This window comes from Macaca mulatta, chromosome 4 (assembly GCF_049350105.2).
Source record: "Macaca mulatta isolate MMU2019108-1 chromosome 4, T2T-MMU8v2.0, whole genome shotgun sequence".
NCBI lineage: Eukaryota > Metazoa > Chordata > Mammalia > Primates > Cercopithecidae > Macaca > Macaca mulatta.
Genome location: NC_133409.1, coordinates 14162915 through 14178061, shown reverse-complemented (window position 1 = coordinate 14178061; position 15147 = coordinate 14162915). Strand labels below are relative to the sequence as shown.

The following is a 15147-nucleotide window of genomic DNA, read 5'->3' as shown; positions in this document are numbered from 1 at the left end:
AAGGATCAGCAAGGGTACATAGGAAAATGCAAAGGGGAAACAGTAGTAATCACAGCATTAATCTCAGAGAAGACCTCAGGATTCAAGGATTAGGCAAAACTCATCTTCACTGGCAAGATAGTGAGTTCTCAGTCGGGATGAGCAGACAGTTCCCCAGCTGTGGTTCCCTAAATTTTGATTGCTGTGTCTCCATGAACATTTCCATATCATCTCTATCTCCTCTGGTCCCATCACTGTAATTGAGTTGCCTATTGGGTATGGCTCATGGAAAATTTGGGGCAAGTCGTTGGTCTTTGCAGCCTGCTGGCCTTCCCCCTAACCCCCTGCCCAAGGGCAGACTTCCTCTCTTTTCTCATGTGCTCCCTCCCACCACCCCAACCTCCTACTTATTTCTCTTCAAACAGTTATTCCTGAGCCTATCTTGGCAGTTTCCTTCTCCTCTTCTCTCTAATATAGAGGTGTGTCTCTACCCTGGCTGACAGACATATTCATGCTCCCCTCTCAGGCCAGAAGCCTGCCCGACCTCTGCAAGGTGATTTTCTAGGACTCAGACAGGGAGGGCAGTGACCAAGGGCTGTTTCTCTCTGCAGGAAGACTTTATTACCCATTCATTTGGTATAATGTCAGATATCTTGTTCTCCCTGAGACCAACTATGAAGTGTGTTTCAAACTTTGCAGATGAAGTTGTATATTTACCTTCATACAGCAGTCCTACCTTATCTATGGTTTCACTTCCCTTGCTTTCGCTTACCAGCAGTACAGTGTAATAAGGTATTTTGAGAGAGAGAGAGACCACATTCACATAATCTTTATTACAGAATATTCCTATAATTATTCTATTTTATTGTTACTTAATGTTTTTAATTTCTTACTGGGCCTAATTTCTAAATTAAGCTTTATCATAGCCATATATATATAAGAGAAAACATAGTACATAGGGGGTTCAGTTACTACCTGTGGTTTCACACATTTATGGGGGTCTTGGAATGTGTACCCCACAGATACCAGGGGACTACTGTGTATTAATTCATGTTGTAATACACCTTTTTCTCTGTCTCTCTCTCACACGCACACACCACCTTAAAATTTTTATATATGACTTCTCATAGTGTTTTGGTTAAAGATAAATGTGTTTACATGGCCTCACATAATTAATCATCCAAACTGGGACACTGTGAGAGAAGGGATTACGCCAAGTCAACAGGGGTAAGCCAAGATGAATAGTCAGCCTCCCTGCAGGGCCCTCCGTGGTCTGGCTGCTGACCTCGGCAGCCTCATCTTGTGATGTGCTCTTCCTCGCTCTGTGCACCCCAGACTTAGAGGCCCTCTTTGCTTGCTGCTTATGTTTGCTCAAAAGCCTTTGACATGCTTTTTCCTTTACCTGGACAGAGCTTTGCCTCTGCTCTCTTATTCATCTAATAAACTCCCCCTGTTCATTTTTCAGATTTCTTTCAATGCTAACTTCCTCAAGAATGCCTTCTAGGCTGGGCGTGGTGGCTCATGGCTGTAGTCCCAGCTACCTGGGAGGCTGAGGCGGGAGGATCGCTTGAGAGTAGGAGTTCAAGGCTGCAGTGAGCCGTGACTACCCCGCTGCACTCCAGTCTGGGTGACAGAGTAAGACCCTGTCTCTTAAAAAGAAAGCCTTCTAGAGCTTCCCTAACTTGATCCGTTCTCTCTCATTATTTCTCAGAGCACCATATTTTACCATGCTTACATAATTCTTGGATTAATTTCTGTCCTCCACTAAAGTGAGGTTTAATGTAGGTAGAGACCATATCAGGGTTTTCTCATCATTTATTTTTTCATCACTCATTAGGCACATAGTAAAAACTAAATAAATATTTGTTAGATTAATTTTTTTTTTTTTTGAGACAGGATCTCGCTCTGTTGCCCAGGCTGGCGTGCAGTGGTGCGTTCTCAGCTCACTGCAACCTCTGCCTCCTGGGCTAAAGCCATCTTCCCACCTCAGCCTCCCGAAGAGCTAGGACTACAGGTGTATGCCACTATGCCTGGCTAATTTTTGTATTTTTAGTAGAGATGAGGTTTCACCATGTTGCCCAGGCTGGTCGCGAACTCCTGACCTCAAGCAATCTACCTGCTTCCATCTCCCAGAGTGCTGGGATTACAGGTGTGAGCCACCTCACCCAGCAGGTTAATTAATTTAAAAGAGGAAGATGAATATCAAGTTTGCTGCATATTCCGAAATATTTAGGTAGAATTAATTCTGATGCATCCCCTTTAATTTTTGCTTAAAATACATAGTACAATTTTCATTTATAACAAAGTGTTCAAAATTTAAAATTTTTATTTTACATGTTATACACAAATATAAAATTTCTACATATTCGTTGAAAAAAGTTTTTGGTCAAGGCTGTTTTTTTCTTAGATAGCATGCCTGTCTATTATTTAGGTTTAATACATGGAATCAGATGTGGTTTCACAGGTATCTATATTAGTACATTGTTCTTTTTTCCTAAGGGAAATGTAAAATTAGGAGTAACTTACTGTTGCTTTAATTTCAGATTATGTACATTTTAAAGTCAGATATACAACTGAGTTATGAATAATATGTGTGAGGTATTTCAAAAAGTAAAATGCATTTTAAAAGAAATTGTTAACTTTCTGAGTAGCAATTTAATCACAAATTAAATCAGGGTTCATATACATGTATTGATTTAACCATTTAAATGTATTTGATTTGAAATTGGTCTGTCCTGATGCAAGGACTGGGAGGGGAGGATAGAAAGAGCAGTGGATACTTTTCCTGGAGACATTGAAAGTTGCCTGGCATAAATTTAACACAGAGAGAAGGAAGATTATGTCATTATTCCTGATTCCCTTGGTCATTCATCTTGTGGAGAACAATTACTACATTCCGGTAACAAGTTTTCTGAAGCTTACTAATAGCTCTATGACACATTAAGTACTGATCTCATTTAATTATAATTTAAGTGAGATTAAATTATTCTATGTAGTTAAAGTAGAATCGAGCATCCTACAGATGCTGCACTAATTATAGTTATTGATGGCCTACTTTTTGTGACCTAAAAAGGTAAATGAGTGAGGGAATTGTCTTTGCCTTTGAGGAATTTTCCTTCTAAAATAGATTAGTTCACTGTCATTGCTGTTTATTTTCACCTAACACTTTTCTAGACTCTTCATAAAACTGCACAGTACTGAACTAATCAATAGAAAAGGCAGATGAATATTCTCCCAAAGGAAAAAAGACTTGGCAGGTCAAATCAAGCATGTCAGATCTCTCTTCCCACTCCAATTAGAAATTGTAAAGTCTGGCCGGGCGCCGTGGCTCAAGCCTGTAATCCCAGCACTTTGGGAGGCCGAGACGGGTGGATCACGAGGTCAGGAGATCGAGACCATCCTGGCTAACATGGTGAAACCCCGTCTCTACTAAAAAATACAAAAAAAACTAGCCAGGTGAGGTGGCGGGCGCCTGTAGTCCTGGCTACTCGGGAGGCTGAGGCAGGAGAATGGCGTAAACCTGGGAGATGGAGCTTGCAGTGAGCTGAGATCTGGCCACTGCACCCAGCCTGGGCGACAGAGCGAGACTCTGTCTCAAAAAAAAAAAAAAAGAAAAGAAATTGTAAAGTTTTATAAACAGGTGCTTTAAGCAAAAGATGGGATCTATGGATCAGGATACATATACAAGACACTAATTTTAAAAGCTATTACATTTCTTAAAATATTTCTCTAAAAATTCTCCTTTTAAATTTTTTAGAATCTATTCTAGAAAAAAAATTATCCTTTGTTAATGTTTTATTTAGTGGTGTGGCTTTTTCCACAGATTAGATTGTTTACTCCTTCATCTAAAGTGTGTGTGTGTGTGTGTGTTTACACGTATGTGTGTTTCTCTTTTTTGTTGTTTGTTATTGTTTGTTAATCTATGATTAACAGAGGCCTAGCTTTGGTGCTTTCAGGCTGAGAACTAAAGGGATGATTTGTAGAAAACCAAAGTAGGTCAAAGAGTACCATGGTGTAGCAAAGGGGAAGTCCCTGAGTTTAGTCACATTGTCTTGCCTCTGGTGGAGTTCACGTTCATTGTTACAGTCTAGGCCTGTCTTCCTGTGAGTGGACGACATCGTCAAATTGCAGAAAAGTCTCGGGAATATTATCATAAGTAACTTTTTAAAACAATATGTTATTGTAAGTTATTTGAAGAGCCAGTAGGGGCAGCAAAGGAAAAATAAAAAAGTAGAACTGAATTTATCCCTAAATTAATTTCATAGATCAAAAGCAAAAATATGCATGAATATGACAGCTTCTCTAAGTATGATGTAAGGAGTACTGTGTGGGTCTCTGTGGGATGGAAACTAGCATTTCAAATTTTGCCCGCCTTGTGCTTGCTTCAGCAGTACATATGCCAAAGTTGGAATGATACAGAGAAAATTAACATGCCCCTGCGCAAGAATGACATGCAAATGTGTAAGCATTCCATATTTTAAAAATAAAAATGCAAACAAAATTTTGCCCTCTTATTCTGCTTTTTTATATATAGCCGTTATGGAAGTGACCATGTTTTGAAATCAAGGAGCTGTTTCAGGCTTTAGCAATCCATGTCATGTTCTGAAAATATGCAACTGAATAAACATTAAAAGCAAACTTACTGATCATTGCAGTAGCAACTATCACACTTTTATGAAACACCATTTTGTGTCTGCTTGGCTATGATTAAGCAGTACTATTAGAATCCAGGAATGTACTCTGGCTAGCTTCAAAGATCTTAGACTGTTTTTTAAATCTCAAAGTTAAAATGAATTTATCTTAAAATTAAATTTTAAGAAATAGCTTCCTTAGGTTGGTTAAATGTTAAGAAGTTATTATCTGTAAATTATATGTGTGTGTGTGTTTGTATATATATATGAAGTGATATATATGGAGTTACATAAATTTTGAAAAACTTCATTTTAAATTTGGTGTTTCCTCAAATATAGTATACTTGATATTTTGGATTATGTTATCTCTTACAGCAGGTTTATTCTCTGACTAAATTTCCTTTGTTTAGGTACCCCCCCACCCACCCACCCTTTATACGGGCAAGACACCCATGAGAATATTAAGCCTTTTAGCTCAGAGTTTTACTGAAGTTATTTTCTATTCTTGTATTTGCCAAGAATTGCTGACAACTTAAAAAGCTGTCATACAAGTGAACACCAGTTGCCTAGATTGTTTGATGATTTTGGTCAAGTGTGGATCGGGATTTCCTGTCATTTTTCTTCCTCTTCTGGGGATGCATTGCTTCTATCTCTGAGCAATTGTTCACTTGGAAAGAAAAAACAAAGCAAGGTCACTAGATCTAAATTACTTTGACTTCTGTGCCAAATGAAACTTTTCTTCTGTTATGTGTTACAATGTTTGGCATCTTTTGGCATCTAGAAAGAGATAAGCAGTTAGGAGGAGAATGTGGGATTATTTAAGAGAGATTTTTCTGAGCTGAATTCTCACTCTTTCTGTACAGTCACACATCTCCTAATGATGGACATACGTTCTGAGAAATGTCATTAGGCAATTTTGTCATTGGGCAAACATCACAGAGTGTACTTACATAAACCTAGATGGTATAGCCCACTGCACGCCTAGGCTATGTGGTGTAACCTAGTGTTCCCAGGCTACAAACCTGTATAGCATGTTACTGTACTGAATCCACACTGGCAGTTGTAACACAATGGTAATTATTTGTATATCTAAATATATCTAAGCCTGGGCAACATGGTGAAACCCCATCTCTACAAAAATACAAAAATTAGTCCTGTGTGGTGGTGTGTGCCTGTAGTTCCAGCTACTTGGGAGGCTGAGGTGGGAGGATCACTTGAACTCAGGAGGTCAAGGCTGCAGTGAGCTGTGATCATGCTATTACACTCCAGCCTAGGCAACAGAGCGAGGCCCTGCCTCAAAAAATTAATTAATTAATATATCTAAACATAGGAAAAGTATAGTTAAAAAAAAAGATACCATACAATATTAGGGGACCCTGTTGCATATGCAGTGCATCATTGACTGAAACATCATGTGTTACATGATTGAACCTCATCTAGAGACAGCCAGTTCCTTCTCTTGGGCTGAAACATGTTCCTGGAATTCATGTGATATAGCAGATTATCATCAAGAGAAACTCATTTTCCTATGGATTATATGATCCAGCAGCTTGGAATACATTTCTGAATTCTTTGTGTTTTGGGGTATAGCTGAATGAAGTTTTTAGTATGTCAAAGGGAGACATGTTTTAAAAAGTTGGCATTCTACTAAAAGTATTGTAATTGCTTGCTGAATGAAGGGGATAATCCTTGAGACTGCCTTTAAATACTAGGAGTTCCTGCAGGACAGCCTGAATATTTTTTCTGGATCATGAAATGAACAACTGGGTTCCAGAAGATAAGAGAAGTATGAACTTCGGAGCAGAGGCAGATCCTTCAATAAGAGGAACCTTTCTTTAGAAACAGTAATTGAGTTTTGGGAATTGATGTCAGTCTGGAATGTGTTTGGCTGCAAATAACAAAAAACCCTACTATGTAGTAGAAACAGATAGGGGTCTGCCTCCACAAGAAGTCTTAATTAGGCAGTCCAGAGCTGATGTGATGTTCAACTACATTAATAAAAGCCCACTGCCATCCTTAGAATGTGATTTGTATCAAGGTTGTAAAAAGGCTGTTGTACCTTCAGGCATCACTATATTTCTGGCATCTATTGTTGTGTAACAAAATTTCCCTAAAACATATCAGATTAAAACAATAAATATTAATTATCTCACATAGTTTCTGAGGGTTGAAAATTCAGGAATGGCTTAGCTGGGAGGTTCTGACTCAGGGTCCCTTATGAGGTTGCAGTCAAGATACCAGCTGGGGCTGCAGTCCTCTGAAGGCTTGTTTGAGCTGGAGATCTGCTTTCTAAACTAACTCACATGACTGTCAGCAGGAGGATTCAGTTCCTTACCATAGGGATCTCTCTACAGGGTTCAAGGCATGGCAGTGGGCTTCTCTCAGAGCAAATGATCTGAGAGAGTGGGGAGGGTCTAGAGTGTGTGTGTCAGGGGAGGGAGAGGACAGATGGAGATAAGAACAAGATGGAAGTTGCAATGTCTTTTATAACCTAATCTTGGAAGTGAGCTATCACTCCTGCCATATTCTTTTTTCACAGAACCCTGATACAGTATGGGAAGGGACTATACAAGGAAGTAGTCCCTTCAGTAGGCAGGCATCATTGGGAGCCATCTTGGAAGCTGCCTCCTACACATCACAAATATGTGCTACACAGCGAGAAGGAAAGGAGACAGTGCTAGCAGACTTCTGTTTGTATCTCATTGGTGATAACTGTGTAACATAGCTTCTCAAGGGAGGCTGGGAAGTCAGGTGTTTAACTTTCATAGCCTCTGTAGTAGAGACAGACAGAAGGAAGCTGGAAATGGAACTTGGGTTAGCCTACTGTCCATTTTCTGCCACTACCAGGGCATTTGATGACAGTGACTACTTTTAATTTGCCTGTATTGCCTGTTCTTAGAGTTAATGATGCATCTTGTAGGAGATTAGAAGTAGCCCAGAAAATTGCTTTTTGTGGTTGTTGTCTTTCCGAGACAAGGTCTTGCTCTGTCACCCAGGCTGGAGTGCAGCGGCATGATCATGGCTCACAGCAGCCTCAACCTCCTGGGCACAGGTTATCCTCCTGTCTCAGCCTTTCCAAGTAGCTGGGAAAGGTGTAGGCTACCATGCCTCACTAATTTTTAAATTACTTGTAAAGATGAGGTCTCCCTGTGTTGCTCAGGCTGGTCTCAAACTCCTGAGTTCAAGCAGTCTTCCTGCCTTGGCCTCCCAAAGTGTTGGGATTACAGGCATGAGCCACTGCACCCAGTGAAAATTACCTTTTTAAAAGTGTGGTGGTTTCTCTAGTTGTTTTAGAAATAAAGTTCTCACTGGCACCTAGCTAACAGAAATAACTAAAGGTTACTAAATTGTGAATCATAAGTAGTTTGTTGTGAGGAAATTTTAGGTTGTTTTCTCCTTTGTATTCTTCTACATTTGTTGGCATAAAATATTTTGGCAGTAAAAATTCTGAAATCTAAAACTATACCCAATGCATATGTTTTCAGATCTAAAAAGAAAAATTCTTCCCAACCACAAACATACTGAGTACCTACCATATATCATGGACAATTAGTATAGATCTTACACAATTTTTGGAAATTTAAAAATAATCTCTGTTAGGCACTATCTTATTTAGTGATAATTTTTTTGTAATGGTTACTAGACTTCTGTGAACCATATTGTTGATTGAAATAACCATTCTGGTTTCCTTTTTTTTTTTTTTTTTTGAGATGGAGTCTCACTCTGTTGCCCCCAGGCTGGAGTGCAGTGGCGTGATCTAGGCTCACTGCAGCCTCCACCTCCTGGGTTCATGCAGTTCTCTGCCTCAGCCTCCCAAGTAGCTGGGATTACAGGTGCCTGCCACCACACCCGGCTAATTTATTTGTATTTTTAGTAGAGACAAGGTTTCACCATCTTGGCCGGGCTGGTCCTGAGCTCCTGGCCTCGTGATCCACCCGCCTCAGCCCCCCAAAGTGCTTGGATTACAGACATGAGCCACTGTACCCGGCTACCATTATTTTTATTATATATTCTTTCATTAGTTAATACCAAATTACATTTCTGAAAAATACCACACAACTTGAAAACAAGAAAGTAGAGTCTGAAAAACTAGGGACCCAAGAAGGATTGGAGAGGAAAGTGAAGAGAGTTAGATGCAAAAAATAAATTGAAGGGAGATGAGGACCAGGATTATCCTACTCTCCCTTTCCTCTTTTCACCCAGGGACCAGGTAGAAAGAGGATTCTCTCTTCAGGAAGGAGAAGCACGTGGCTATTAGCAGGTAGAGGTGAGGATTAGAACCTTGTGTGGGCAGATGTCATGCCTCAAAAACGTATCCATATGTTCCGGACAAACGGCTGGTTCCATAGATATACTGGAACAACTGTTCACCTTCTTGAAGAAAAGTATGAAGTTTGGACCTACCTCATACTAACAAATAGAACTGCTATTTAATTTGACCTTCAGTTAGGGAAGGTCTTTTAAAGCATAAAAACAAAGGAAGAAAGCTTTAATGGAAAAGATAGTTTTGATTGCATAAAAATTAAGTACATCAAAAAGCACCTTAAATTTAAAATATAAACCATAAGTTGGAAAAATGAGTTGTATCATGTATGAAAAAGGTTAATATTCTTAATGTATAAAGAAGCTTATAAAATCAATAAGAAAAAGCAAAAGACAAAAATAGAAAAATGGATGTTATAAATAAAAATTTTGAACAAGTGTGCCAAAAAGCTCAGCTTCACAATGACAGAAGAAATGTTTTGGGGGACTATTATTTCTTTTGTGCCTGCTATCTTAGTAGATTGTCTTTCAGGAGATAATCCTCGTGTGGGTCAGGATGTTATAAACCAGGCTTTCTTATACACTGCTTATAGACACGTAAATTGGTGTAACACAATTTTATCTTTTTATCAGTAATTCCACTTAGGGCAAAAATAATACTTACTCCCAATAGAGCTCTAAAGGAATTCTTTACTGTATTTTTTAAGAATTATAAAAAATCAGGTATAAAAATATCTTTTGAAACTGTGTGTTTCACCTTTAGACGGTATCACTCTCTTCTGTTAAACTGAGAAAATTAATGAACTTGTTTTTTCCTTCCTCTTACCTCCTATTTTTGTTAGGTTATTATTTTAATATTCTTAAGATTTATGACATTTAAGTTCTATTCCATCATCCTAACTTCTAGAGTTAGTCTCAGTTTCTATATTTAAGTAAATTTGTTGTTCATCATTGGTATGAATAATCGGCAGAAAATTAAATTGACAATTACTTAGATCTGTGTTCAGGGAATTTTTCCCAGATTCTCCCCAAAAAAATTAAGAAAAAAAGGAAAAGAAATGTCTTGCCAATAATATTAAAAATATAAAAAATTGACTAGGATAAAACTGGGACAAGAAGTAATTCCAAAATAAAGATGAAAACTACTAAAATTGCACAAAGTAAATGTAATTGCCCAGACCCAGAAGGAAAACCCAAACCTGTTAAATTTGTCTACATTTGGTTTATTTTAAAGGGTATTTAAAAGCTACCACTTTTTAAATTCCTGAAGTATGCATATTTATTAGTACAGATATGATAGGTCCTAGAAAATATTTTCAAAACTGAGCGAGTATTCGTCCTTCTAGTTCTTGATTCATGAAATCCACACTGTATGAATTTTCTTTCCCTTAAGTGTTTGAATTTCAAATAAAAGCAGTGAAAGCATCTAATGCCTTCTCATTGCATTTAGGAATGCCTTCATGTGGCCCATGAGAGCTCTCACTGGCCCAGCCTCATCTCCCAGTCTCATCTCCGTATTTCCCATTGCTCTCTATGTTACTTAGTTCACTGACTTTGTTACTGCTGTTGTTCCCACTTTAATTTATCGCAGTCTCTCCTATCTTGGGGCTTTCTCATGTTTCTCAGTCTGCATAGAATGTTCTGTCTTCCCCTCCTCCACACCATGCTTTATTAACACCAGCTTATCCTTTATATCTTAGTATAATTGTCAGTTACGCAGGGAAGTGGGATATGTGGCATATGACTTAAGCGCTCTGCTGTCTTATTGTCTGGGTTTGCATCCCAGTTCATTATTTAGTGGCTGTATAATCTTAAGTAAGTTATTTGACTTATCTCTGAGTCCGAATTTCTTTATCTGTAAGGTGAGGGAAGATAATTCTTACTCATAAGATACTGTGACTATTAAATAAGAAAATGAGAGAAGCCATATGTTTCCAATACAAGGCCTGACTAACACTGAATGAAGTACTTGTTAAATGTTAGACAAAATTGTTTCCAACCTACCTCCTACCCCCAATTCCCTGCTGTGCGCACACACACACAACACACCCACCCACACACACACACACACACCCCAGTCTAGAACAACTCCTTTTATTGAATAGTGACGTATATGACCATGTACCTCTTATTCCTAACATTTATAACTTTCAATTAATTTATTGATTGTTTGATTAATGTCTGTCTCCCTTGACTAGATTACGAACTCTGTGGGGTAGTAGCTGTGTAGTTTTGCTCATCGTATTCTCAGTACTTAGTCTGGATTAAGTCAACAATAAATATTTGTCAAGTGTAGAGACGAATGAACTAAAGAAATATTCTATCTCTTCTCAAAACTGCATACTTAATGGTTGAAATGTTTCCTGTAGTATAGTTTTGTCTTTAATCACAAATTAAGTATCAATGACTAGAGAGTAATCTACTGCCAGTAACTTATATAAAACCTGTTTGTCGATAAAAATTGTTTTCAGGTCTTTTGGAATGTTTAAATACAACATTTAAAAAGTATATAATGAATACCCTCATTTTCAATAACATTGGGAAAGGATTACATTAAAACTTTAAGTGAACATTGAAGTCTAGATAAACTATTTTAAGTAATGTTTGATCTCAGCTGTCTAAAAATATACATAAGAAAGAGAACTGAAAGTAAATATACCAGTATGTTATAATAGTAGTGGCTTTCTCTGAGTGGTAGGACTATGATCAATTTTAATCATTTTGTATTTATGCTTATATATTTATATCAGTATAGTTTATACTTTCTTACAGTAAAACATCACTTTACATTAACAAAAATTATCTTTAAAATTTTCTCAAATATTTCTGGAATTTATAGAGGGAAACTTCATTCATTCATTTATCTAACAATTATTTACTGAGCAACTACAAAGTGCCAACCACTGTTTTAGGCTAAGAGGATGAGATTATAAATAAGCAACAATTCCTGTCTTTGTTGAATTTTCATTTTGATGTATTTGCAGCTACCTGTCTGACTTTGGTTTGAAACTTATCTTCTACATCTGTCGTATTAAAAGTAATGGCAAAAACCACAATTACTTTTGCACCAACCTAATAAAAAGCCATTGATGTCTGCTGTGGTTTGAATGTGTCCCTACAAAATTTAGGTGTTGTCAATATGATAGTATTAAGAGGTGAAAGAGGTGAGGTCTTTAAGAGGTGATTAGGCCAGAGGACTGCTCCTTCATTAATGGAATTAAGGTCCTTATAAAACAGGCTTCACCCAGGGTTTGGCTAACTTGCCTTTGTTCTTCTGTCTTCTGCCATGTAAGGAGATAGCAAGAAGACCCTTATCAGACCAAATGCCAGCATCTTGACCCTGGACTTTCCAGTCTCCAGAACTGTAAGAGAAAACAAAACAAAACAAAAGATTTTTTAAATAAATTACCCAGTCTCAGGTATTCTGTTACAGTGGCACAAAATGGAGTAAGACAATGTCACATTAATGTTTTATCATTTTTATCTTGTATTCAATTACAGAAAAAAAGAAAACCAGTGACCACAATTTCCAAACTCTTTGTAATTGTACAAGCTTTTAAATGTTTTTCATGCTTTAGAACCCCATCTTTGACTTCTAATGGTAAGCAAAAATGTAATAAGAGGACCCTATTTAAACATTCCTTGAACGGTTACATTTTCTCCTTCAAAGAGTCCATTCATGTAGTATTACTCACTAATATATAGTCTTGCAGTTTGTTCAACTCCTTTTATGTTAAAAATACACAACTGATGTGTTACATTTTTCACTGAAGTAGCACCATTATTGTCTGACTCAGTTTCAATAATAAACAATTTTTTAAAAATCTTTATAATATTCTGATCCTCAGTGAAATTTCATGGCACCCTGCTGTTTCATAAAACCAATTTTAAAGCTACTGATCCAAAAGGAGTTTTAAGCTATCGTGAAACTGATTTCTGAAATGATTTTTTTTTTTTTTTAAGAGATTTCCTGTTTGCTTCTGAAGTTAGTTTGCAAATGAGTTGTTTAGGACTCAGGCTATATTTCTGTGTCTAAGCAGTATTAATACTTGGTGATTAGCTTAAGGAATCAGTTCAAAAAAGGTATTCAGCCCTTCTTACTTGAAGTCAGGCTAATTGAACAACTTGAACCATAACAAACTTCCACTTAACAATATTATTTCTATGGAGGTGTGGCTGGGGACCACATTTCCCCTACCTAAGCAGTAGAAGCTGTGTTTGTTCCTTCTCACCTTACCTTGCTAGGCTGGAACCTGGAGACCAGAAAGTAAGAATGGAAAGGAAGGGATGCTACTGGTAGATGAGTGATTGTCAGCAGCAGTATTTTTTTAATTCCTTTTGATTACTAAAAGAAGATGGTTCTCTTGGAGGGTTGTTCTTCCTATGGTCAGACTGGAAATCAGCTTTTGCCTTTAGGCTGAGAGACCTTAGTTAAGGATTGTGTTTAAGTCTGTATTGTGATTTGGGAATGGGAGGGAACTTCTGCTGCCTGCCCATTTGTATAGATAGGTTATTTGAAAGTTGGAGACTGCTTTGATGTTTGCCTGCCTCTCTTAGGAAGCTAATTTCATCAGTCTTTCAGACCAGTCCAACTAATTTTTCCTCCTTCAATCAGTTTTATATATTTAAAGTCTATTTTTAATATTTAAAGACTTGCCATACTGTCTTCTTAGCAAGATGGAAAGTCTATGATTCACTATACGTTAAAATGACTTTTTTTTTTAACAATTTAAAAAATAGCATTCTGTGTGTCTTTTTCTAGGCTGGGGATGTGTTCTCTGCTTCTAACCCCTGAATGTTTTGACTGCTACTTAATGGCGCTGTTGCAGACAGACGCCACCTTCAGCTGTTGTAGCACAATTGGTCAGTCTTTGAACAGCTCTGAGTTGGGCCCGTTATTGCTGTTTGGACATGTTTAGATTTGAAGTTTCTCCCTTCCATTGTGAGTAGAGCAAGGTTGTCTCATACCATAAACCTGTTGAAAAGTGAAAAAGTAGTTAAATCAGATGCCTATTCACCAGTTTGGCTTTTTCACCAAATTGGCCAATATTTTTACTTCATATACAGAGTTTTAAAAATCAGTTGTTGTTCCTTTACTTACAGCCTTTCCTTTGTTGTGTTTTCAACATTGTTTTATAAATCTCCATTTTAAAATTTCTTTTAAAGCTGTTGCCTATGTTTCAAGCCAAAGTCAGACATGTAGAATTATTTACTTCCTCTTCTCTGGGTATTTATTTGTTTTGACATTTAATTCTCATGATGCAACTTTCTTGAGAATTTTTTAAAGAGGGTTTTTTTGGTAAGTTAATTTCCTTTCAGTTCTATGTTATTAAAAAATACATGTAAATATATATGTAATGATTTCAACATAATATATATTATACACCAATATTAGTAGATAATATATTAATATAAATATATGTCCCCTCTCCTCCTGTTTATTTTTTGTTTTTTAACTGACACATAATAATTGTACATAATTATGGGGCACATAGTAGTGTTTCAATTACAATGTGCAGTGATCAGATCAGGATAATTAGCAAATCCGTCATCTCAAACAGTTATCATTTCTTTGTGTTGGAAACATTCAGTTTCCTCTCTTCTAGCTATTTGACAATATGTAATATTGTTAACTATAGTTATACTACAGTGCTATGGAATGCTAGAACTTATTCTGCTTATCTAGCTATAATTTTGTATACTTTAGCAGATCTCTTCATATCCCCCCCTTTCCCCCTACTCTTCCCAGCCTTTAATAACCTCTCTTCTAACTTTTACTTCTATGAGATCAGCTTTTTTTTTTTAGCTGCCACATATGAGTGAGAACATACGATATTTAACTTTCTGTTCCTGGCTTATTTTACTTATCATAAATTCAGTTCCATCCATGTTGCTGTAAATGACAGGATTCCTTTTTTATGGCTGGATAGTATTCCATTGTGTGTATATAACACATTTTAAAAATCCATTCATCCTCTTTTTTTTGATACCAACTTTTCCTACTCTTATGTGCCAAGATGTTCTCAAAGCCTTGCAGAAATCATAGCTGTTATTCATTCATACATAGGTTCTACAGGTGTTTGTTGAAAGCTAGCTCTGTGCAAAGAAGCGTGCTAAGCAAAAAGGACAAAGACACTAAGTCCTAGAGAGACTTGCTGTTTAGTGGAGGAAACAGAGAAGGAAGCCATTGTTATGTTTTCAGTATTCATCCCGTCACTTTTTATAGCTCTGAACTTCACACATTGGAGTATGATTACAGCCTGCGATATATGGC

General features: G+C 37.1%; 1 protein-coding gene and 1 non-coding gene across 4 annotated transcripts in view; both read left to right on the top strand.

The window, feature by feature from the left end:
• Positions 1-15147, top strand: part of SESN1 (sestrin 1) — a 106793-nt gene that overhangs the window by 31225 nt on the left and 60421 nt on the right. The gene's annotated exons all lie outside the window — the stretch shown is intronic.
• Positions 4355-4459, top strand: LOC114677812 (U6 spliceosomal RNA). The gene has a single exon (XR_003729256.1). It is a non-coding gene; the product is annotated as a U6 spliceosomal RNA (small nuclear RNA).